Here is a 25585-nt window from a genome sequence, read left to right as displayed (position 1 = left end):
AAAAAGTCACACACTCCCCATCTCGCTCTCACACAACTCGTATATTCAATTTACCCGATGAGCAGGTTTTGTGCCTTTAGGTTGTCGTTTTACATTGGTGTGTGGTTGTTTTGTGTCTGTGTGGTAGTTTTGTGTCTCTATGCGGTCATTTTGTGTCTCGATGTGGTCATTTTGTGTCTCGATGTGGTCATTTTGTGTCCCTTCAGAGTTGTTTTGTGTCTCCATGTGGTCATTTTGTGTTAGTATATAGGGCGTTTGTGTCTCTTTGTGGTCGTTTTGTATCACTTCATGTTCATTTGGTGTCTCTTTATGGTCGTTTTGTTAGAACAAAGAATAAAAATAAAGGAATGTTAACTGTCACATGATGCAAAGGTTCCGGTCCAGCGGCTTCTGAGCCTGTAACCCGTGTACATGTTCAGTAATTAATCCACGATACAGAAAGGCCAACTACTCAGCATCTGACTTTGGTTGGAAGGGCACCAGGGGAGGGCCAATCAAATTCCAAAGGTGGGACCGTGTTAACTGAAGTCAAGGTTTGCACCTATACACCCACCTGTCCACTTTCTCCTCATTTCACTTCTAATATCTGGCAAAGAAATGTAAAACAAATACTGAAGGAACAACACCCCCTCCAGGAAAACCACTTCCCAGGCAAACAAATGAGAGCTAGGCAGAAGGACTAATTAACCAGCAGCAGGAAACGCCATATGAAAGACACATCAACATTAATCTTATGAAGGAAGATGGAAGGAGAGAGAGCGGGCATCGTTTTGTACAATATGTATTATTCTGTACGCAGGAGGCATAAGATACTTCCTTTTTCAACCAGCTACAGTAACAGGCTGTTATCAATAGTTTACCAGGATTATGGCGTGAGTGTCAGAATGCAAAAGAACCTTGTTTGCCTGCCAATTTGACTGTGTGAATGTGGCAACACAAAGACCAAACTACCAACCATTTGGTTGTTGGAAAGTGAGAAAAAAAAAGATGGATTGGCTGGAAAACAGAAGTGGGTGTGAGTGGTTCTAGAGATGTCCAATGTATCCAATTTCTCTTCAAATATTGGATTTAAGACCCTTGAGGATTCAAAGATTTTTCCAACCGTCAAAAAAACGTCTTAATAACAGGTATTGTCTGTTTGTGCTGAATAGCAGCCCTCTAGTCTGAGGCATACAACTCCATTGTTGTCCAAAAAACTATTAAAGAAATCGATGGGCCTCACCGCTGCACTGGGTGAACATTGGCATGAGGCAATACAAGTTAAATCCTATATCACAGTCTTATATCATCATACAGTCATTTATAGTAGAGCAATGTGTGTGTCTTAAAGGCAATAGGAACAAACGAGAAATAGTTTGTTGTTAAAATAACCAGTCAAGACGGTTTTGAACTATTAAACTATATATTTTTATTTAAGTACCAATCGTTGACCTATTTTACTGTCACAGATTTTTTTTTCTTCATTTTCAGCATTTCCTCACATTCTCACTGCATTGCATACTGAAGAGTTCTCGTAGTGTTTAAGGGCTGGTTGGCCAGTGAGTGGGCTGACGACCTGTCGTTCTGTATCACCCACGACTTTGACCTCGAGAGACGAGGCAGGAAAACCAAAATAGGGAAGAGATCCTCCAGGCATCAATAAACTTGTTGTTTTTATTGTCTCTGGGCCTGCTAACATGTCCTTTACTACTAAAGAGACTGGCACACTGACCTGGAACAGAAGGCATGCTTGTGTGTGTGTGTGTGTGTGTGTGTGTGTGTGTGTGTGTGTGTGTGTGTGTGTGTGTGTGTGTGTGTGTGTACTAAGCACAGTCTCTTGGCTGAGGCTCTGTCTCAATATTGGCAGCAGGTAGTGATGAGGTCATAGAGTGCTCGTATCTAGGGCTTTTCCTTTCTTTCTTTTTTTTCACAGTGTTTTTCACAATCTATTTTCCTGCGATTTTGGACGTTGATGTCATTTTGAGCCTAGAAAACACCCACCAACCCGCCCACACACACTCAGTAGCAATTGTGGGTACGCAGCCAAGTGAGTGTGTGAGTGTGTGTATGTGTGTGCGTGTGAGAGAGTGAGAGTGAGAGACCTTCTTCCTAAGCACGGCAACAATACTCTAAATCGATTATACCGGGCTATACCAGGATTACCGTGGTTGTATGCCTCCGCCAGACAGTCAAGGAGCAGTTTGCATCCACGTCCACACTGAAATGTCGTCACTTTATTATTTTATCCGTCAAGACGTTGGTGTGAAATTATGGCTGAGCATTATATCGATAACGTGATACGAGGCTCAATACCGTCTTAGATTTTGGATATTGCAATGTGTCATTAGTGTTATATTTTCCTGGTTTTAAAAGCTGCATTACAGTTGCAAACTGTTCTAGCTGTCCACATCACTGCTGACTATTTACTAAAAATGTCATTGTGTAAATATTTTTAATGGAAGAAACTTCCATTCTGCTGAATTCAGAAAATTAAAAAAATAATAATAAGCTGGGTTTAAATAATACGTTATCTCGGAAAAAATAAACATGGAGCCCAGCTTTTACTACAACGAGAAACACATCTGCCTTCCAAAAGCAGAAAAACATGAGAGCACTTATCTGTAAAAAATAATTGAAAATGGCTTTCACTGCTTTGAAGCTCCACTTGCATCTGTGCCCTTTTTATTCCTTCTTTTTTTCTTCGTTAAGTAACTGGGCTGTAAAATTAGGATCACTTGCTTGTTAGTCAGTGTGTGGGACTGCAGAATGATGTGGAGACGTCCAGTCACGGTACAGTACGTATAAAACCATCGGGCGAAACAACAAGACGTGATCCTTTGAAACTGGTGAAGCCTGTTCAACAATACAGCGCGCGGCTTACAGTCTGATAACATCACCCGCTCTCTCTATGTGTAGGGTGTGGCGTGGTGTGGTGCTCCTGACACAGGGGTGTGTGTGTGATGAATGTTTCTCTGAGTGTTCAAGACTCACTGGAGCACTGGTAGCGTATCCTCCCCCGCCCCCCTCCACACACACACACACACACACACACACACACACACACACACACACACACACACACACACACACACACACACACACACACACACACACACACACACTTACACTTTACCTGAAGGATATCAAAACACAACACAGTCTCAGAGAGAATACCCTAATGGATCAAACGCTGCCTGTAATTTGTCCCATACCTTACTGATAAGGTATGGGACAAATTCTACAATCTCACTGTTGAGCTACAAGAGAAATGGGTACGGCGACAATATACAATACATATCAGAATATGTATGCACAGGGTCTGAGAACGCTGAAATATCCAGTGTGGCTCAAAAATGACAAGTGTGCCCCAGAGGCGTTGCGGTGCTTTACTGGCATGAGAGCTTTCACGCGTGCAAAGGAATAAGCATTCAGATTAGCAAATGTCAGATATGCTAATGACAGGAATGAAAGGAAGCTAACCCTCTAATTAACCGGTCCATAAACTCAGAATTATTCCCCCAACAACTTCCCGGTAAATAAATGAAACACTGCCTTGGGTTTGAATGGAAACTGTTTTCAAAAGAAACAAGTTTGTACCAAGTTATGGGATTATATAGAATAAATCTAAATGACACAAAATTATGATGAATAACTTAATTAATTAATACAAATAATACAAACTACATTGTGAGAAATAACTTAAAACTTCATATAATTATATATAATTATTTAGAATACAAAATCACTACATTATGTGAGATAAATGTAAACTATACAGTATATAATTATTTAGAATACAAAATAAACAGCTTTACATACCTTGGTATTAAAATTACGCCTACAATAGAATCCACGGTACCTACTAACTATAACCCTGTGACTGATTCAGTGGTTGAATCTATTAATAGATGGAAATCTTTGCCAATTTTCATGATTGGGCGTATTAATATTCTGAAGATGAATATTCTTCCTAAATTCCTATACCTCTCCTAAACCATCCCACTTGCTCCTCCTTCGAACTTCTTTGCCAAAATAAAGCGTTTTTGTAAATACATTTGGAACGATAGACACGCTAGACTTCGTATGACCCTGTTATACTTACCATATGACCGAGGTGGGTTAAAACTCCCTTACCTCCAGGGATACTATTGGGCTGCCCAACTACGAGCAGCCTCATATTGGTTTGAACACCAGTCAACACTGCACTGGATAAGGATGGAAGAAACCACAACTTCCAAAATCCCCTTATATCTCTACCTTTATTCAGCAAACTCAACCACTTTGAAGAAACACACTGCAAACCCCATTGTTTAAAATACGCTGACAGTATGGCATGAGGTGTTAAGTTATCTTGGGGAAAAGACTCCTCTATCCCAATACTCACCTATTTGGGGGAACAGAAACTTTACATCAGGTACTAACGACCATGGTTTTAAGTTATGGGCAGGTTATCGGAAAGATTTCAGATTTTTACGATTATGATGCTCAAACTCTTTTCAGCTTTAATGAGATCAAGCAAAAGTTTAGCATAGCTACAAAACATTTTTTCAAACATCTCCAGATAAGAAGCTTCATAATAAAAGACACAGCACTCTGTAAATCTCCCCTCTCTAAATTATTTAGAAAAGATAGCTCTAAACCAGCATGGATCAGCTGGTCTGATCTCAAAGTTTTATCAGACTAACATCGCTGTAACAAAAGAATCCTCAGATGACAAAAGGCTACCATGGTGTTCAGAACTAAATGAAGAAATCACTGTAGAAGAATGGCAGGACATATGTCTACATATGTTTCTCCAGTATAAATGGTTGATGAGAACATACATCTCTCCAGAGTTACTACATCGCATTTACCCCAATACACCAGATACATGTGCTAAATGTGGGATACATAAAGGTAGCTTGGCTCACTGCCTCTGGGAATGCACCCTCATTCAAGATTTTTGGAAAGAGATTATTAATGTTGTATCTATTTTTATCAACAAACTACTTCCATTATGTCCACAACTTTGTCTCTTTGGGTATTTCCCAGCAAACTGTACACTTAACAATAGCAAAAAAAAGACGGGAATATTTTGTCTACTTGAAGCTAAACATAAAATTGCAATGGCTTGGAAATCTGTTCACAGGCCGAGCAAACGGAATTGGATAGAGGGACTGCTACAGTGCCTTGCCCTAGAGAAACTAACATATGTAGTTAAAGGGAAATATGACACATTTGCAAAGATTTGGAGCTCATTTATGGAGTTTTAGGGGGGGGGGGGGGATTTTGTTGTAACCCTATAGTCTATCGTTTGTCACATCAGGGAATGTGGGAGTATTCTATTTGTGGGGTTTAATATGTATCTATATGTGCATGTACATATCTGTCACCCTCTACTGTTATCTTTTATTTATTTGTATTTATTTATTTATTTTGTTTCTGCTGAGAAACAGTCAGTAATGCCGAACAACAAATCATGCCACTGATATCTCTATTTTAAATACCTTATATGTGTACTTTTTGATGTGCCTTGTCTTGTCTTGTGTGTAAAGTGAAAAAAACATTTGTCAAAAAAAAAAGAACAAAAGAATACAAAATAATATAACTTTTTTTTGTGTGTAAAATGCCCCTGAACGCTGTTGAAAGGAGTGAGGGGGGGGTGGTCACTGCTGTCTTAAAAGTGTTTTAAAATGGCTGCCACACGCAGATAGTAGATAGTAGATAGTAAAGAGAGGGGTGGGGGGTTATGAATTTGTATTCCAATCATGTCAAGCTGGTTGGTTAGGCGTGGAGTCCGTACTATTATCATGGATTCTTATAACGGTTCTAAATGTTTTCAATATATTCAAAGCTGCAACTGGAAAGTGATTGAAATGAAACCCTCAAAGCAGCATTGATTTCTCTATACGTTTCTTTCTGTTGCCACTTGGGAGCAGCACCGCAAATGGGAAACGCAGACGAATCAGCGCAATTGAAAACTGTAAGTGTCCCGGATTGCTTTCTCCATCTTCACTCACAAGTTTCAAAGATCTTCCTGGAAGAGATTCCTAAAACTACAACTGCTGATTCGATTGGTCCCCCGCAGCAAGAAAAGCTGCAGTGAGCAGAATATCACCGGACAAATTCCACGCGACTGGTTTATCGCGCCGACTGGAAAGGCGAACGCTGAGAGGCCACACATACACATACACACACACACACACACACACACACACACACACACACACACACACACACATGAATTCCAACCCGATAATAATGATTGAATGCACATGTTGCCGTCGCAGAATATGCAGCCAGACAGCAGAACGGACACCGAGTCGGCCGAACCGGAGCAACCCGTAACATAAAGATGATAAATGGTCACTGTCAGTGGAGATAGAAAAAAAAATTACAACGCAGCAAAACTATACAGAACATGTGAACAACAACATCGGGACTGATGTCTAATTGATTGAGTTAATAATACTCTGGTGTTAAGTAATGAGTATTACCATCAGCTAAGCCTTTGATAAGGGAGGTACCGTAACCACAATAAATTAATCAATGAATAATTTATTGCAGATAAATACACACACACATTTATAATGTATCATCCCCCTTGAATGTTAATGTTAATTTACACATTATGTGCCATTAAAATATGTCCACATCCCGGTTATGAGCGTCATATTTGATTTGCATTACGTTGCCCTTCCCTCGTTAATTTATTTTAAAAGCTTGTTCCTCCATCTGTATATTTCCTGCCGCACAATGCGACATATAATTGGCAGGCGTTCATTGTACCCGAATGGTCCTGCGCGACCGTGCGGACGTATTCACGCCCTGACTGGACACTGGGTGAAGAAGTACAAGTGATTCCTGGTTCCCTGTTAACCCCTCCCCCCCCCAACAGGGACACGTCTCTCCTTGTGCTCTTTATCTGAGACAAGAGTCAATATTTGCCGGCTGAAGTGACTGCAGGCAGGCGGCACGAGGATCATGCGCCCCTATCGCCGAGGACAGTTATACAAGCAGGCAACGCGAGGACACACACACCCCCCCCCCCCCCCCCCACACACACACACACACACACACACACACACAGGAGGAGGCATGTCCAGCATGAGGACATATACATAAGCGTTGACGTACTTGAAAGTGCACATAGGAATTCGCTCGTGTCAGAACAACGTGCACACACACACTGAAGCCGGTGTTTACATCTGTGCATAACACAGCGCTTGTGATAAAACACACACACACACACACACACACTATGGGTGACCTTGGATGCCATAAGCCTTGCCAGCAGCTGAGTCAAGAACAGGACCAGGGGGGGTTGGTCACATCAGAGAGGAGCCAAAGTATGAACGGATAATTTGAAGAGAAAAAAAGAAAACCAGAAGAACATTTTGCATTTTGAGGACTGAGGGGGAGAGAGAGAATTCCAGCAGGAGGATATTGAGTAGAGAATGACGGGGGAGAGAAGGGAAGGGGGAGGATGGCAGGGGGGCGGGGCGAGAGTGGAGGTGTGAAAAGCTATGTATGTATATGGTTCGCTGGGAAACGGCAGTTGCATAGCAACCAAACCAAAGTCACGAAAACTGAACCCTGTGCAAACTGCCAACAATTGAAGGATATACCACTCTCTGCTTTCTAGGCACTGAGAGGCTGAACAACTCCCCCATTGGCACGCACGCTTACGCACGCACACACACACACACACACACACACACACACACACACACACACAGAGAGAGAGAGGATGTGGTCAGGGAGTGATGAGGAAAGGGGACAGCTTAAAGGATGGGGAGACAACAGCAAGGAGAGATGTGGAAGTTATAAAATAAAAAAAGAAACTGATTGGTGGCAGCCATGCCAGGGAAATTGAATTGAAGCTCTTTAATAAATGGAACAAAGGAAGTTGGTCATATCAAATGACAGTACTTGCCCTGAAGCAGAGGATTGTTTTTGTTGATTGTGGGCTAAAGATTTTTCTTTCTTTTTTTTTAAAAAGAAGTCATGGTGGCCAAACAGTGAATTTATTAGTTCCAACCAGAACATCAGTGTGTCAGAAAACAAACAAACAAACATGTGGCAAGGAGAAATCATTGTTCCATCAAAATAACTACGAAACACTAAAGGTAATTTAGGGGTGGGCCCTGCATATTAGGGACGACCCCTTCAGGTCGGTTTGTCGACTGCTGCGCTGGTGTTCCTTAATCCCTTAATTTCAAGGACGGGAGGGACGTGTGTGTGTGTTTAAGAGACAGAGCTTCATGTCTTTGATGAAGGGCTGCTCGTTTCGCTGCTTTTATAAAAAGAAAGAAAAGAACTAAGTAGTTGGAAGACTTATTTAGCCCATATCCTCCCACTACTGTGGGCGTGGGAGGGGGGGAGGAGCGAGAGAGAGAGAGTGCTCAGTGTCTCTTTGTCCTTGAGCCTCCAGCCTGACAATTCTTCTACTATAATGCATAAAGTTGGCGGTCTGGATCGGTATAATTTTGCCGGTTGGGGCGGTGAGGGGAATGGCTTTCATAACAAGTCGGAAGGATGAAGATCTAAAATAAAACAAATAAAATACTGACCGGCGCTTCACTTGACATATCAGAATCTGCACATGTCAGTATGTTCGTTCTAATAAACACCAGATCGTATGCAGGCTCTACGATGTTCGATTTTTGGAAATTATATGAATATGGGTACCGGTCGGCTTTGTGTTGGTTATGATTTCATTATAAAAACAATATAATATAAATTATTAGCTAAAAGATAATTAAATATGGTGCAAATAGCTTTTTATCTTTATTTATAATTGAAATATGCTACCATATAGCGTGCATTGAGGCCTTTTAGTTCATCTAAAGTAACGCACAGACATTTTTTGGGGGGGTTGGTACCGAATTTTTAGTAGTCCCACATATTGTAAAAAGGATTTCTGTATCTGCTGCTTTTAAATATAGTTTTTAATTAATTTTGATAAATTAAATACGCATACACTTTGGTACAGTATCCACTTCACTTACTACGACGTTTTGTGTAAATCTTTGAAGAAGTTAAAGTTAACAGGAATTCTGCCCTCTTCTCACCAGCGAGTGACGTTCTCTCCACAAACACCACTTCTTCCTGACTTTAGCAGCTTTTCTACTGATCAACTTACCTATTATCATTTTGTGTTTTTTTGTTTTGGAAGTGTCTCACCATCTCCTGTGCTGCAGTACCACACTCCGCCTGAATTGTTACCGATATGCGCTGGGGGCGCTGTATTACCAAAGAAAAGAAACCTTGTGTTTGTCTGTTTCATATATAGCAAAGAAATCAGTTCAACTCAAGTATTAAGTATAAGACTGCTGCGCACATTTTTGTAATAAATAACAACAACAAAACCAATAAAGAATTTTAAGTTCCATGATCATCCATGAATTATTCCGTTACGTTTCCTTATCTTTATTGCTGCGGTATGGTTTCAGTATCAGTATCGAGAGATGATCAAATCAAAACCATCTCAATCCAAGACCAAAATGAGGTAAGCTAACTTTTTGACTCATTCAGTTCCATTCAGGCTGCCGTCAGAACAGCCGCAGCATATTTTGCAGAACCGTCTTGTATTTAAATGAAGAACGTTATATGGTACCGGGGTATGCAGACGTGCCATTTGCGTTCCCAATTATCATCTTGAAAAAGTTAAGCTGAAGGCAAGGCGTCACTTTACCTAGTCATTAAAATGTAACCTAACCCTACAGTGAGAGCGATGCCGTTATTAATTCAGTGCCAAACACTGATTAGCTGGGAGGTCGCAGACTAATCACTCGACAAACACTTACGTAGAGGCCCAATCAGCAGCGTGACACCTGTGATTTAAATGTCATCCCTCCAACACAAGTGGTTGTCCTCGCTGGTTCAGACGGCATTTGCAACTGTAGGGGTTCCTTCCCTTCCCAGCAGCTGGGAGGATGCATGCATCTGAAATCATTTGAATATAGACTGAACCTTGAGCATGTTTCTTGAATATGACGATGGAGTTTCCCAACCACTGTGAGAAAAAGTCCTCAGGTTAGACACATATAGCGCTTCAGTCGATACGCAGTGGGTTGCGCTACATTCCAGGTGTCAGTCACAGCCCGTAATGCAGATAGAGCTAGCCAAGATAGTCCCAAATTTGTGTTTTTAGACTTTAGGGATTAGCGTTTTGTCCTAATCTTCTGGATTAGTGGGAAACTTGTAGTTAAAACATGTGTTCCCCCAAGATATGTGCGTCCATTTTAGTCCACGGACTAGTCCAGACTGCTGTCGGTGTTTCCATCACATTTTAAAAAACCTCAAGGCTGAAAAGGGCTGCTGGTGGTCGCAGCGTTAAACACAGACAGAAGAGATACAAAATCAAAAAGATATAGTAATAAGTTTACAAAGTTGTGCACTCTGTCACACACACTGCATATTAAATCAAACAGATGTTTTAAGAGTTACTTTTATGACTCTTATGAGTACATGCGGGTTGTGTGTATCAAAACTCGACAGTCAGGATTCTTGAAGGCTCTCACCTAAAAAAACCATGTGGGGTCAATTTGCATCCAGCCTACCTGCGGAATGTGACGGGAGGATGTTTGTCATAAATATGTCATGCCTTTTGTGCGAGTGCACACAAACCCTCGCGGGCCTCGTCGGGCAGCATTAGGAATGTGGTGATTAGAAGGTTATGCAAGTCATGCTCAATAATTGACAGTGGAGTGGCTTTAACAGCACCGTAGACCAATGAGGCCGCTTCGAAAGACGGAGACTAAATAAAGCTGAGCGTCCCCATCTTTATGAAGACGTCCTCTTTTTTATTTTTATTTTAAACAAACACTCCCTGGGAAAAACTTTTGAGTAACGATTAAAAATAATTAAAAAAATACCAGTACTACATTGTCACTTTTGACCAAAGCCTGCAAAAATAGACAACCGGCAATGGGTCTCTGAGATGATGGAGGGTAGCTGGAAGCTCCTGTAAAGGTCTGCCTCCATGCCTGATGACAAGCCCCGCCCCACTGCTGCACACAGCGCTTTTGCTTGTTTATTAATAAAATGATGTTGGTTGCACCAAAGTAGTCCCTGCACGTCCATGCGTTCCCAACAATACACCCGCCAAGTGTGAAGTAGATCGAAACGAACAGTTCTCAAAGTATGTTAAGGACAATCATCGCAACCGAAACTCTATGCCTACATTGTCACTGCCACTTCGTCTAAAATAAACAACCTCCGAGGACTCAAATTGGGTCATCGAGCTAATATCTCCACGCCAAAAGAGCGTCACCTTTGACTCCAACCTGCCGATGGGTGCACCCCGCGGTCAGCTGGAGTCTCAACGCTCGAATCGATCACGCAGCATCGAACAAAACAGGGAGAAAGAGTAGGGACAATAAGGGCGGCATTTTTTGGGGGTTATTTTTGTGGGGCGCTCAGATGGGAACAGGGGTTTGCTTGTCTCCCGGTCCGCCGCGTATTATCTGGGCCTCGCGCCAGATTTCCTGAAAACCTGCCCAGAGCACCTCATGGTTTTGAGAATGGGGCCTGGGACACAACAACAGATGACCAAACACGGATGCTACGGGGCGGCTTCATTACTGCCGTTTCGGAAATGAGTCGCAGTGTTTGTTGTGCTGTCACAGCGGCGTCCCAATCATGCCTCTCCGGAACGGGGGGCGAATAGTGACATGATGGGAGCAAACGATGGGATGGGATTTGCGCACTTGTGTAACCAATAAAGCTGTACACTTGTGTTTACCTCACAGTGTGGGAAAGCAGTGGATGGTGTCTGCTTTTGATTTGGTTGGCAATGTAAAGGTCACCAAAGCTTTTGAAATGATGGATGGCTGCGCTGAGATATGTATATATATATATATATATATATATATATATATATATATATATATATATATATATATATTAGGGCTGGGCACGTTAGCGCGTTATTAATGCGTTAGCGCAGCAATCCATTAACGCCGATATATATATATATATATATATACACACACAAATATATATATATATATATATATATATATATATATATATTATTAACGCCGACAATAATTCTTTCATGCGTCAATAGTATTTTCTTTTTTGCATTGGGAGGGGCTTAACACTGCTGCACACATTAACCGAGAACATGGAGAAAGGTACTTTTAAATGGACATTTTCATTTTAAATCTCTACCAGATGGCGTAGTTGATGAAAGCAAAGCTATTTGTAACCACTGTAAACTGGAATTATCTCATCACCGAAGTACCACGAGCATGAAGTACGTCTTAAAGGCGTTACACAGCATTGATGCCAGCCAAGAGCTACCCAAACAACAACTGGATCGAAACCCCGGCAGACTACTTTGGATGCGGCGTGCGGGAGAACTGTGGATAAACCAACGCAGGAACAATGAACACATGCCTCGGCCAAGTGGAGAGCAACGGACTGCAGGCCGATTCCTGCAGAGGAAGATGTCGGTCTCAAGACGCACCGTCGATTTGGATGAAACGGAGCGGACTACACAAATGGCGGCGTTACAATGTGCACCAACTGTTGCTCTCACTGGAGACGACTGGACATCGCTGGGTAACACTAGGGCTGCAACTAACGATTATTTTAATAATCGATTAATCTGTCGATTATTTGTTCGATTAAATGGATAAAAAAACAAAAAAGCATTAATTTCCAACCCTTTATTCAACAGAACTGTGCCAGAAAATGCACAGGTAACAGGTACCGTAAATTCAGGACTATAGAGTGCGGGTGTGGCTTGTCTCTGTAAAAACAGCCGTCCACCACGGGGGAAATAACCATTAGTTCTCGCACAACGTTACGGGTCTCTCCGATGGTCTCAACTCTCGACTTTTTTTTTTTATACTCAAACATCTCCGCGTCTTATTGGGTGGCGTAATAATCGCGCGACACAACGAATCGATAATGCAATTCGTTGCCAACTATTTTAATAATCGATTGTAATCGATTTTATCGATTCGTTGTTGAAGCCCTAGGTAACACAATTATCTCTGAGATACAGTTCATTATATTGATGAACTGTGGGAGCTGCATTCACGTGCTTTGACTGTCATGAAAACATAAAAAGGACATGTTGCAGAAACGTGCGCGTAACACTTTAAATCCAGCTGTGTACTTTCTTTCGTGCTAGACCACTTAACCTCACAGCGACCCTAACTACTGAACATATACTGTTGTTGTTGCTGTTCCCTGATAAAAGACTAATGTTTCTTCTGGTACCTGTTCAGAAAAAAAGAAAAAAAAGATTTAAATACTGTATGTTAACTTGCTGTTGCTCTGAGAGTGCCTGTTATATTGTTCTGATAACATTACTTTAAAATAAAAGCGTTTAATACACAAGTTTTTAATTCATTATTGAATTTTGCGCATAATGCGATTAATCGCAGAAAAATCATGCGATTGATCGATTAAATGTGTTCATCTTTGCCCAGCACTAATATATATATATATATATATATATATATATATATATATATATATATATATATATATATACACACACACACATATTATATACACAAATATAGAAAAAGTTTGGTCACCCCTGATGGAAACCTGAATATGTCGGATACTCTGACGCACATTTGGAGCTGAACATTAATGATGACGCTCATTGGAAACGCCTGCATTGCGAATGAAGACATGCCCCTCGGGGCCCCGAAGCGTTCATCCGTCGCTCTGATTTTGTGAGGGAACGAGGCTGAAAATAAAGCGCAACATTTTGTACAAATTATTCCCCCTTCGGACCCCTCTCCTTTTACTACAAGCGCTATGAAAGGAGCTGGGATTATTTGGCAGAATACGGGAGCTCATGTGAATGACTCAACCAAAAATGCCCCCTGGCAAAACACTGTGTTTCTATTCAGGGGTTTTGCTCAGAATACTAATGAGAATAACGTACAGATAACCTTCCTAGATCTTTATTTCTGCTGCTCAAAAAAAAAATGGTTTTCTGTCAGCGACATTGGAGTCGATACACAGTTTTCTCCGGAGTCAGGGCCCTGGAGGGCAGCGATTTCCCGCCAGCTGTTTGAGCCTCTGGTCCTTGCGATACGATTAGGCACTCTGGATAAAAGTGCTGATCAATGTCATTCGCCTCCTCCTCCTGGGTCTGGAAAGATGCCGCCTGCTCCGATGACGCCTGCTAGGGTAATTGCTTGCAGTCGAGTGCCTACAGCCAAAGGACAGAGCGGCTATTCTCAACAACTGGCCCGGGGGCCCACTGGTGGACCTCAATGCACCATCCAGTGTGTGTTGGAGGTACTGACAAATCATACTTTTTTGGGAAATACATGCTAGCTATTTTTTTATATCTAAATGAGCTCATTCAATTAAATAAAACAAAATGGAAAAGCATAATGTCATGAAATTCATGTCATTCACTGCCAATGTTAGCTAGCTAACCTTCTCTCGAATGCAGTCAAATGGATCATTTCTTTTTAGTTTTTGCGAAAAAGTGATGCTGGAGACGCCTACGCCACCGTCTCACAGAGGATGTTGCAACAGTTTTCAGTAACTGCATCGTTAGAAATAGTATAAAGAGGACAAAAGGACGGCCATCACGAAATATGATCCTCAAAACATTTGAGGGGAAAAAAAGAAGGGAAAAACAGAATCTTAATTCAAAACTAGAAAATCCCCCCCCCCCCGGGAAATTTAGATGGTGTGGCTTTCGCTGAGAGGCGTCGGGAGACGCGCGCGCCACGACGTCGCGAAGAAAGACGCCGCCGAGTCGCCAAAACGGTGTCGTCGTCGGAGAGGAAAGACCGAGCCGAACGCGCCGATATATTGGATATCTCGGTGGAGTAAATATAACTGGAGTTACCGTGAAGCTCTTTCACCGCTGATCGCTCTATAAAAGACGTTTGACGCGCACGTGATGTTTGGCGCGCACGTGACGTTTTAGCGAGGGGGGAGAGAGAGTTCTACCAAACAGTTTAAAACATTGTAAAGAAAAACACGATCAAATCACCAAAATAGTATTATCATTAGAGAGGAAAAACTGAGCCGAACGCGCCGATATATTGGATATCTTGGTGGTTTAAATATAACCGGAGTTACTGTGCTGCCTGTGTTACTGTACACAGAAACGCAGCCAAATCTCTCCTCCTCTGTGTGTGTCAAACTGCACTGAGAACACCTGTGTGTGTGTGTGAGTTTGACTGACGTTTGGTGTGAGCATGAGACATGCCCTCGATTCTCTCCCCCTCCTTGACTAAGCTGTGTATTTCCTTGAAAAAGAGCCTGTCGAAATGTGGAATTTAAAAGAAAACCATAACTCTGAGCCCAAAAGTGTGGACAATGTGAGCGGCTCAAGGCTTTTGCGAACGTGTACATGCCCTTTTTGGGTTTAGATATGAAGCCTTAATCACAGTTCACAAAGTGCTCCCACTTGTCTAAAGAAAGAAAATCTGCCTCTGTTTTATAATGGGAGCGGATGGGCAGATTTGTGGACTTGCTCGCTCGTTGAGGGTTCTCCTGACAAATGTGGAAAACTTTGTGGATTCTATCGACACATGTGAGCACCGGCACAATATTCCCTACGTTTTGATGCATAAATGGTGTAAATAGAGTGCCGACTGTGAGACTTGTGGCAAATTACGTTTTATTTTTTCGGACTTTGGCTGGCTCCCCTGCACTCTGTTTCTGGGCTGCTCCACTCTGTAGCTCAGCATGCAAACCACATACACACCGATTGTAAAACTCTGAAACAGCCCAGAAATCTTCGAAACTCAAACAAAGATTCCGTCTAAACTGTACTAGTTATGAAAAAATGTCCAATTAGGCAAATAAGCTCCATCCTTTTGTTAACGTTTTAAAATTAAAATCATTTCTCTTCCTTAATGTATGGCGACACAGTGTGGGCACAAAATGTATGTAGCTTAGCGGCTACCTTTCCCGTAGCCCCATTTAAGTGGATGGGACAATTTCTCGCCATTTTTGGCGTTTTGGGGGCTAAACGCCGGTTCGATCTCTTAGTCTTGAAATAGCGCTCGATTCCCGATCAGGCCGCACGTTTTGATGTATTTTTTATGCATCTGCGAGCTACGCTTTGGGATACTTAGTGGTCCAATCTTTTTTTCCCATAGGGTTTGCGTTTTTTTGGTTGTTTTTCACAGTTTTCCGAGAAACGGCCGGGTCGATCTTTCCGCCTCTTAAACGCACACGCTTCCCGATCAAGGCGCACGGTTTAATGTATTTTTTATGCAGATCCGTCCAACGGTTCGAGCTCTGCTTCGCAAAGCCACACCGAATTAAATCTAGTCCTACTCTTTGAGTTCACAAGCTTTACTAGCAGTGATTGACAGCTACATTAGAGACTCCTCGGGTAGCGATTGGTCAACTTTATTCTGCAACAACCACAACCACCACCCGAAGTCTTTCAGAAGGATGCATCCGAGGAGAGTAAGCAGAGCAGAGCCAGAGGAGTCAGAGTTGAACAGGAAGTGCCTCCATGAGCGGCCCATTAGAGGCGGTTGTTGGTAAGTAAATGTGGGTTTAGGGCCTTCAAGTCCACCATCACTTTCACCTTTTTTCACCAACAAGTGTGACTAAGATTTTATTTATTTTTCAAAAGGCCGGAGGGGCCGACGCTTCTCTCTCGCTCTCTTGTGACGGACAAATTGTTCGATGTCCAGGTAATTAGCATGGCCATTAGAGAGCAAGTGCTGAGGAATGTTCACCCCATTCATTTTGGTGTGAAAAAGTTGTTATGTTATGATTCATGGTTTGTTGAGTTCTTATATGTATAAATGTAGATGTTAAGGCAATTCATGATGTATTTTTGTCAGAGAGCTTTGAGTTGTAGTCTTTGAACTTTTTCCAATTTACTCATCATGGCGACGCACGCTTAAACTCGATTCCAATATACAAAAGTACAATCCGGCACGCCATGAGGCGCGCCCGCGCCATCATTAGACCAAGAGACACGGCACCCAACACGGTTGCTCACACGCATCCAGGGCTGCGTTGCATGCGAGTGATGTAGGGCAGCGAACACAGCCACGGAGGCGCCGAGCGTGTGTTGTATATTTGGATCGGGGGAACCCAAGAGCGTGAAAATAATTCCGGGGCGGGGTGAGACAGAGTTATATCAAATCAAATTAGATCCAACCTCGTGTCACAATACGTCCCGCCACATCACATCAGGGCTTCAAGAGCATCTATGTGTGACTCCCGACGCTGCTAATCTCTCCGCTCTGCTTTGCCCACATTGGCCCAGCAGGGGCAATAAGGCCATACAAGCATTGTCCATTGTCTCTGCATTTCTCTAACAGCAGGGGAGGTACCACTTTACAGTCCGCACACACACACACACACAGCACCTCTCGGGCTGCACTGGTAATTCAAAGACAGTGGGTATGGCGCAGTGGAGGAGGAGGAGGGGTGAGAACGAGGGTTATTTATACAATGGTACAATGTTCAGGGCCTTTTTGCTCAATAATTAGTGAGCTGTTCTTTCTTCTTTTTGAAATATTAATTGTGAACAACTTTAATTAAACGTTTGTCAAAGGTGTTCAGAATCTGCTCTTCTGATTGACAGAATAAGATTTTAACGGGGCATTTACGGTAGTTTTCAACTATGGTAAGATTTGTCATTAGGCTTTTTGGGAGTAATCTAGAGTAATAGTAGTATTAATTAGTAGTTTCCTAATAGCTCACATGCTGTCTGACTGGATGGTGTTGATTGCAGGCTGAAAGCATCCTATAATATATCATAGACTGGCATGAAAGCAAAACACTTCAAGTATTGACACTATGAGTAAATATAAAAACACTCCACCATAAGGCCATACTGTTTCAGTTGGATATATTATGGGATTAATATAGGCCTACTATAGAAGACGCATAGCCCACATATCATGCAATAACAATAAAACAACCGACACAGCATGAAGAAAGAGGTGTAAACAGCAAAAGATTCACACCAGCATGTGGAGTACTGGCACTTATTTGTTCTACATCAAGCTCCAGTTAATCTAATTAATAGAGAAAGAAAAAAAAAACATTATTACACAAGTAGAATTATTGCAACACACAATGTGTTGAGGTGTCACGTTCATTCAAAACGTAATCATCACAGTCATGAGGGTTCAGCCTCTTAGAAAACATCGTTGAGATATTTCAGTCGGCGTGGCGGACGGACAGACATGCAAATGGCTGGCGTTCATGACTCACTTGCAGAATGATTAGTTGCAGAACATAAACCCCATATTTGCAGACAAGAGGCCACCCAGGTGCATTCAGTGGACTAACACGACAGCATTGTCATCACACTTCAAAAACACGTCAGCCTGAGACACGTAATAGACTTTTCAACACAATGAGAATGCCAATAAGCGGATGTCTAGGCATGTCTTGGTATCCAATTAAAGAGATCTAGCGCAGACCTTCTCCATTGAAAAGGCCTCTCCTGTCTGCACACCTCTTCGTCTTTCCCTGCTTTGTTGCTGCATGCTGAACTCTGCAGGTGCGACACATTTATCCCACTGAAGTAAACCGAAAAGCGCAATGACGACCGCCGCTGTAATGTCGATTGAGTGAATGCAAGCCGCAAATGTCCATCGGCCCCGTCTCGACCACGAGGCGCGTCATTCACTCGCTCGCCTCCTCTTGTTTAGAACGATGTGACCGTCAACACCGCCGACGTGCCGGCTTGAGCATCCGCGGGGTCTCGCGGGTGTAACTTCAATTCAGTTTCAATTCAGTTTATTTTGTATAGCCCAATATCACAAATTACAAATTTGCCTCAGAGGGCTTTACAATCTGTACACATACGACATCCCTGTCCCAGGACCTCACATCGAATCAGGAAAAACTCCCCAACGACGACCTGAAGCGTTTTCACGCGTCTGTTTTTTTCCGGACAAATACGTACACACTGCATCCGTATATTTCTCTACATTTGCGGATGCTGTGCTGCATCTGGTGTCTGTGCTGACACCAGTTTGTGATCCCATGGCGGTTCACCTTTGCCCACCAGCTCGGAAGCAAGACACAGGAGCTTCTTGGGTCCTGGAGACAGTGTTTATTCACGGGTGTTTGTGTTTGTCAAGTAGCAGTATCCCTTCATCATTATCTGTATGCAAGGTTGTATTATTAGTTTTTAATAAACCTTTCCATTGCGATAATAGAGACCGGTTTGATTTCATGCCACCCGGCTCAACCAATATTTCTCATTGTGACACACCTGACAAATTAAAAAAATAGCGTCTACATCTGTCAACATGTGCCAACTTTTAATTACATTAGTAATAAGCAATATTAAAAAATGATGTTTGTTTGTATACATACTAACTGACACGTGTCCGTTGATAGCCACACACCGTTAACCGAAGATCAACTGTTAAGAGATAAGTGCCTTGCATGCAGCTGGTGAAGTGGTTGAAGTGCGTGACAGGCCGCCCAGCTGCAGCGAACAGGTCAAACCCATCATTCATCAACCGGCTGCAGCTTGTTTGCTGAGCAAGCAACCGAAGCCGCGGATCACCTTAAAGACAGGAGAGTTAGCAGCCACGGGGTTGTTAAATCTTTAACGGCTAAAAATTTGTATTGTTGGTTTACGGTTAACAGTCATCTCTAGAGGTGAATGCGTCAGCGGTCCTGCTGATTGTGGCGCCGCTTTGCGCTTCTTAATCTTATTTAGGGTTTATTGGCGTTTGACGAACCAGCCCCGACCCTCTCATTCCTCCCTCAGTCTCTGCATGTCCCACTCTTCCATTCCAACACTCTTCTGTTGCGTTCACATGCGATCGAGCGTTGAAGATGAACGGAAGATGAACCGACCTGGTGCTGTGAAGATGGAGGTCGGTCCTTCTCATTGATAGAAACATGCCGTGGCAGCGCGTCCTCGTTTGAAATGGAAATATCCCTGTGCTGGTCTGAAAGATCTGAAACAATACAACAACAAAAATATGCTTTGATTTTTTTGTCTTTATGTGGCATTGAAGTAAAAAAAAAAATATTTGTATTCCACACTATCAATACATTTCCAGTCAATAAAGAAACTATTTAAAGCTGCTTATTGATCCTCCCTTCTCACTGTAAACTCACCAGGAGACACCAGCTCTTTTAGCTTCATATCATTCTGTATTAAATCACGTGAAGATGGAACGTGCACAGCTCTGGATGTGTGTGTGTCTTTGTTATACTGTTAAGCTGGTTTAGTTTAAATGAAAGGGCGAGAGAGAGAATCTACTCATGATCTGAATGTTCAGACTTTTTATAAGAAGGTCAACATGTGCCTCAAATCACATGGCTCTTATATTTTCCCCGGTCCTCCGCAGCAGCCAGCTCTGACCCAATGAAGCTGAAGTGAAAACTGAGAACGCATTTAATCCGCTAACTGGCCAAACGGCGGGTGTTAATGATGCAGCGTGAGTGGCGAGCCACGCGGAGGCCCGTGCCTGCTGGCTCGGGGGCAAAATCCTGAATCAGGGATTAGAGAACGTCTGAGTTACTAAAGAAACATTGCGGCGACCCGGAACTAACCTTCACCGCCGGGCTACCTGTTATTTCCACTCCATTTAGCTCCCATGGAGTCTAGCCTGAGCTACTGCCACTTCTACATACATGTCGCCGCCACGGGCTGGCCCCCCCTCTCACACTTACTCTTTATCCAGCACAAAACACTTATCTCTATTTTTGTAATGCTTTGCTAAGCATTACAAAAATGTTTTCAGTAATAAAAAATGTAATTGCGAACCCCCCGCCCCCCCCCACCCCTCCTCCTGAAACTAATGTTTTGTTCTGAGCGGTTTGGTCTGTATTACGAGCTGAATAACTAGCGTCTAAATTAGCTTAATGCCCGTTTGTCTAGGTGTCAAAGTGGTTGTGAAAATAAAGCAACACTCCCTGCGGTCTGCCTGGCGGCACACTGAAGCGCATGATGGGAGTCATGCTCCACTTTCATTCATTGAAAATCCAATGTAATGTTGGGTCAAGCTGAACGAGGAAAACGTTCTTGATTCCCTGCACAGTGCGTCTCTCCCATCTTCCCCAGTCTCAGATGTTGACAACAGCAGGAAGCCAGGGAAATACTCCTGGCGTGAGCTTTACTCGACAAGAATGCTGAACTGCCCCCGCCCCCTGAGAAGGGGAGCAGAAAGGCCTTGACCTCCCTGCAGAGGTTCATTCTGAGCGCCGAGTCCGGTCCTTTAATGTAAACCCTGGACCACTTCCTGTTGTGGCCACTCCCGACGCCGGTTCCTCTCTCTGCAGGACACGGAGTGCATGTGTGTGCGTGTTGCTACAATATTCCGTGTGTACTCTGAGAACATGTGTGTATGTGTGTGTGTGTGTGTGTGTGTGTGTGTGTGTGTGTGTGTGTGTGTGTGCGAGAGCTTGTTATAAAGTCTCTCTCTCATCCCGCCGAGGAACATTTTTTTTCTTCTTCTTTTTTAAATCTTTCCTTTTATCCGCTGAAACAATACAAGCCCCTTGAGAGGTTCGACTGAAAAGACAGAATGCGAAGATGGAGGGAGGGGGACACGGGACAGAGAGCGTTGCGGCAAACATGCCGTCGCTGACGGACGCTGCCGTGAGTATGTTTGCTTTGTCGACCTTTCGCCCTTATTGCACGTGCAAATGGGTAAAACGTTAACGTGTAGGCTTTGTTTTATAAATCTTTCTCAAAATAAATGTTATATTTTTGGCACGCACATTTGTTTCAAAATATCTCCATTCCACCGTTGAGCAGGAAAACATCTGTGCACACTTACTCTCAAGCTGTTCCAACTTCTTTGGGTAACCAGTGTGGAGGGTTCCCATGCTGGAGGGACATCTTGTCAGGCCGGAGAAAAGGGAAGCAGCAGGGAGCCCACTCTACCAGGGCCAAGGCTGGGTTTGAAGTTGACCCACAGCCCTTTGCGGCATGTCGCCCCTCCCCCCCTGGTTGTGGCCCATCAGACCGTACCAAGTGTGCCACAGCAATGGGGGCGGATTCAGATTTTTACTTTACAGATTTTGTGTATCATTTTTGATACTTTCGTATTGGTTCATTGTTAAAAGTATTTATACCGAGACTACATGTCCACCTCTGTTTTGTGGGTGAATGTGGGTCAGGGGTTACCAGGTCCGTCTTTCAATCCCCGCCTCCTCTAGCCCTCGTCGATGTGTCCTTGAGCAAGACACTTAACCCTGAATTGCTTCCTGTAGCTGTGTCTATGATTGTAAGTCGCTTTGGATAAAAGCATCAGCTAAATGACATGTAATGGAATAGTTTAATTGTTGTTGTATTTTCTTTGTGTGTAAAACAATGAACTGATCATGCTATCAGTATATATATCTATATATATATAGATATATATATAGAGATATATATAGATAGATAGATATACACACACACGCGCACATATATATAATATATATATAGCTCTCTTTTAAACGCCTTCTCTTCTTCCTTTTTTCGAAAATCCACCTGAGACTCCTCGCGCCTGCCAGCTCGGCCCCCTCGTCAGCAGCGTCTGGGATGATGCAACGCCCTCCCCCCCCACCCCCTCCGCCCCACCTGCCCTATGGGCCAATCACTGTAATTCAAACCAATTTGATCCGGAGTGTGAGTTAGATGAAGTGTGACACAAAGGACAATCAATTGGAAGGATTAGCGTCCCCCTCGAGTGTTGATACTGAAAACGCTGCGAGTGAGCTGCCTCATCCCGGTTGGGTTCAGATCCCATTTGTGATGTCATGCAACACAAACGTAACAGCGTGATACAAACTTAAGCTTAAGTTAACAGGGTTTGTTATATCTTGTTTAGTTCTTCATGATAACAGACATAACATAACATGTGCATTATCAAAAAGAGAATAAATACATCAGAAAAATTACGATGACTTTCTGTCTTTTCATAAAAAGATACCAACCTCGCCCAGTGGGACCAAACCAGTGGGACCAAACCATTGAGCACTAATTTGTTTTTTCTTATATATCTTTTTTACAAAAATGTGTGATGTGAAAAGAATAGCACAAGGTGACAAACCTGCAACTTTAATCACATCCATGCAGCCCCCCCCCCCCAAAAAAGCCCTATAATTACTTCCTTGCGAGAGGTAGACAGCTGGAAGCAATAGCTGTTAAAACGCTAATAGCCAGGTTTGTTTCCCCAAGACAGATTCCAGTCCCTTCTCCTGTGTTCCAGACCGTAATATCTTTAAGGTCTGTGGCCAGTTTTCAAGATCATGCCCCCTGTTTAAATCCTTTTTACGTTATGCTGCCTTTATCCCGCGCTACTGACGGACCCAGTGGATACCGTTGTGGTGTGTGGGGCCCACGACGTCCATCTAAATGTTTCAGTAGGAGAGTACTCCTTCGTGGACGAGAGGAACACTGTACTTACATTGCCATTATAGTCATTCAGTCTCTCACTTTATTATTATTATTTTTTAAATAGACCCTTTTACATTAAGTGTAGGCACACAAAAGTATTTCTGATACACGTTTAAGAGCTTTAGAGGTTGTTTTTTTTGCTTTAATAATTGAACGCTTTAAGCCGAACGCGTTCAAAGTTGCTCGACGTGAAGGAAGCCGCTAAAATACTAGCGGAACAAAACGTGTAAAATATCCGTGTTCATCACCTGCAACCTTTACAGGAGCATCAAACCTGACGGACGAACTCGCAGCAGCCGAAAATTGTAGCGTTCCGTCGGCCATCATGTGCACACGTGCTACTGACGATGTCGCCTTTTAAAAGCGTCTATATATATCTACACTAAAGCCGAGTGGGGTTTTTTCCCCTCAAATACCACTTCAAAACCCCCGTCTTTTCCTCCACTTCCGTCTTGACTAAGTAAAACATGCGGGACGTTTTAAAGAACTCGAAGAGAGCTCCAGTTTCACAGACGGCTCAGGACAGAGCGTGGAGGTGAAAAGCTTATCAAGATAAGCTCAGGGACAAACAGTCGGCCTCGAGCAGGAACTGTGTCACTTTGTAGTTAATAAAGGAACGCGCGTTAAGCGCCTTTAAAAATAATTCGGAATTCTGTAGCTCATAGTGAAACCCCCAATAATCTAGAAATGTCCAGTTTTCTGATTAATAACCCCCAAACACAATACACTTTCTCTGACCTGAGAATTAAATGTTTTTAGTATATATTCCTTTAAAAAATACATTACTTATTCAAACTGAATCAAAGCACTGTGCCATGGTGATTCTCAACTCCGGGCTTGAGAGCTTCTTTAGAAGTCATTTCCTGTCCCGATGGAGGGAGAACAGTCCCGGCTTACTTGTGTTTAATTTTCTGTGTGGGAGACGGTGTCTCACCCTAATTGAATAGAGGCTGTATTCATCATCCCCTCTCGGAAAAAGAAAAGAACATTCTAGAGCAGCGCGGAGAAGCCCAGAGGCCACTTTGTGTGTGTGTGTGTGTGTGTGTGTGTGTGTGTGTGTGTGTGTGTGTGTGTGTGTGTGTGTGCGTGTGTGTAGCAAAGACCTGCCCTGCCTGTTTGGTGTTGTGATATGTACACTATGTACATCCTCTAGATGGTAACTTCTCTGTCTCTTTCTCCGTCTGACAATCGTTCTCTCAAATGTAATCAGCCTCTCTCCTCATCTCCCATTTCAGACAGTGTATGCGGTTGGAATGAACGGAGAAAAAGGTGTGGTTACCGGGTCATGATTTCTAGAAAGAGGCTGTTGAGTTTTTCTAATGTATATATTTTGTTTGGTGTGTGTGTGAGTGGAAGACAATCGTGTCACATTAAAATTAGCGTGCAAACTCTATTATTCTGCAGATCGGGCCCACATGACAGACGAGTCGACTCCTCCTACATGTCTGACGTGAGCGGGCCGTGGGAGCTCGAGGGACCTGCCTCCACGGCCTCGCTTATGTAACCAATTTCCCTCAGACTGAGGCAGGCTGGGAGGAGGGTGGGGGTTGAGAGACTGGTTTTCTTCCTGCCCCCTCCCTTCACCCCCCCTCTGCTCGCTATACATTAAGCCTCAACCTCGGAAAACCAGGACGCTGCCTTGCAGCAGCGTGCTATGGGAAAAGGGAAGGGCCGGGGGGTGAGAGGAGGGTGTTAGCGACATACGTCAAAAGAGGTCATGTCTGGCTGGAGGCAGAGATTATGGCTTTGTATGTATATATACATACATACATGCATGGAGTACTTTTACATGGACTTTCTTTGGTTTGCCATTAATGCAAGCGTAGGCTATTTTTCTAGTTTTATCCTGACAGTTGGCATATGCCTCCTAATATGAATTGCTGTTTTTTATTTTTAATTCAAGTCATTAGGAGTTAGTGTTGTGTAATTGGTTTGTTAAAAAATGTTAACAAGACAAATTGCCCCTCTTCTGAGAGAACAAGTCTGCGGGAATCAAACTTGTGAAGACGACTAGATCTTCGGAATGGTCGCTGAAAAAAAATGAAAAAACACCAGCTACCAAAAATCAAAAACTGGGTTACTAGGGGAAACTCTTGTAAACAAGCCAGAGTGCTTCCTGGGTAAGTGTGTGTGGGTCTCGCTACAGGGAAATATTATGTTTTAGTTTCGAGAATTAATGACAAGGATTTAAAAGACTCAAAATGAAAGGAGGGGGGTCACGCCTCCCCCAGGAGGAACATCAGATTTGCCCACAAGTGAAATGTGAAGCTGCAGAGGAAA

The 25585-nt window shown here is 43.0% G+C and overlaps 1 protein-coding gene across 1 annotated transcript in view; it reads right to left on the bottom strand.

The window, feature by feature from the left end:
• The window catches only part of LOC117734510 (thyroid hormone receptor alpha), a 69712-nt gene that overhangs the window by 42840 nt on the left and 1287 nt on the right, over positions 1 to 25585 (bottom strand). The window contains exon 2 of the mRNA XM_034538562.1: positions 19765 to 19868. The gene's annotated coding sequence lies outside the window, so the exon portion shown is untranslated. The remainder of the gene's footprint in view (positions 1 to 19764; positions 19869 to 25585) is intronic.

This window comes from Cyclopterus lumpus, chromosome 8, assembly GCF_009769545.1.
Source record: "Cyclopterus lumpus isolate fCycLum1 chromosome 8, fCycLum1.pri, whole genome shotgun sequence".
Classification (NCBI taxonomy): domain Eukaryota; kingdom Metazoa; phylum Chordata; class Actinopteri; order Perciformes; family Cyclopteridae; genus Cyclopterus; species Cyclopterus lumpus.
Note: the sequence above shows the minus strand (reverse complement) of the source record. Positions and strands in the feature narration are given on the sequence as shown.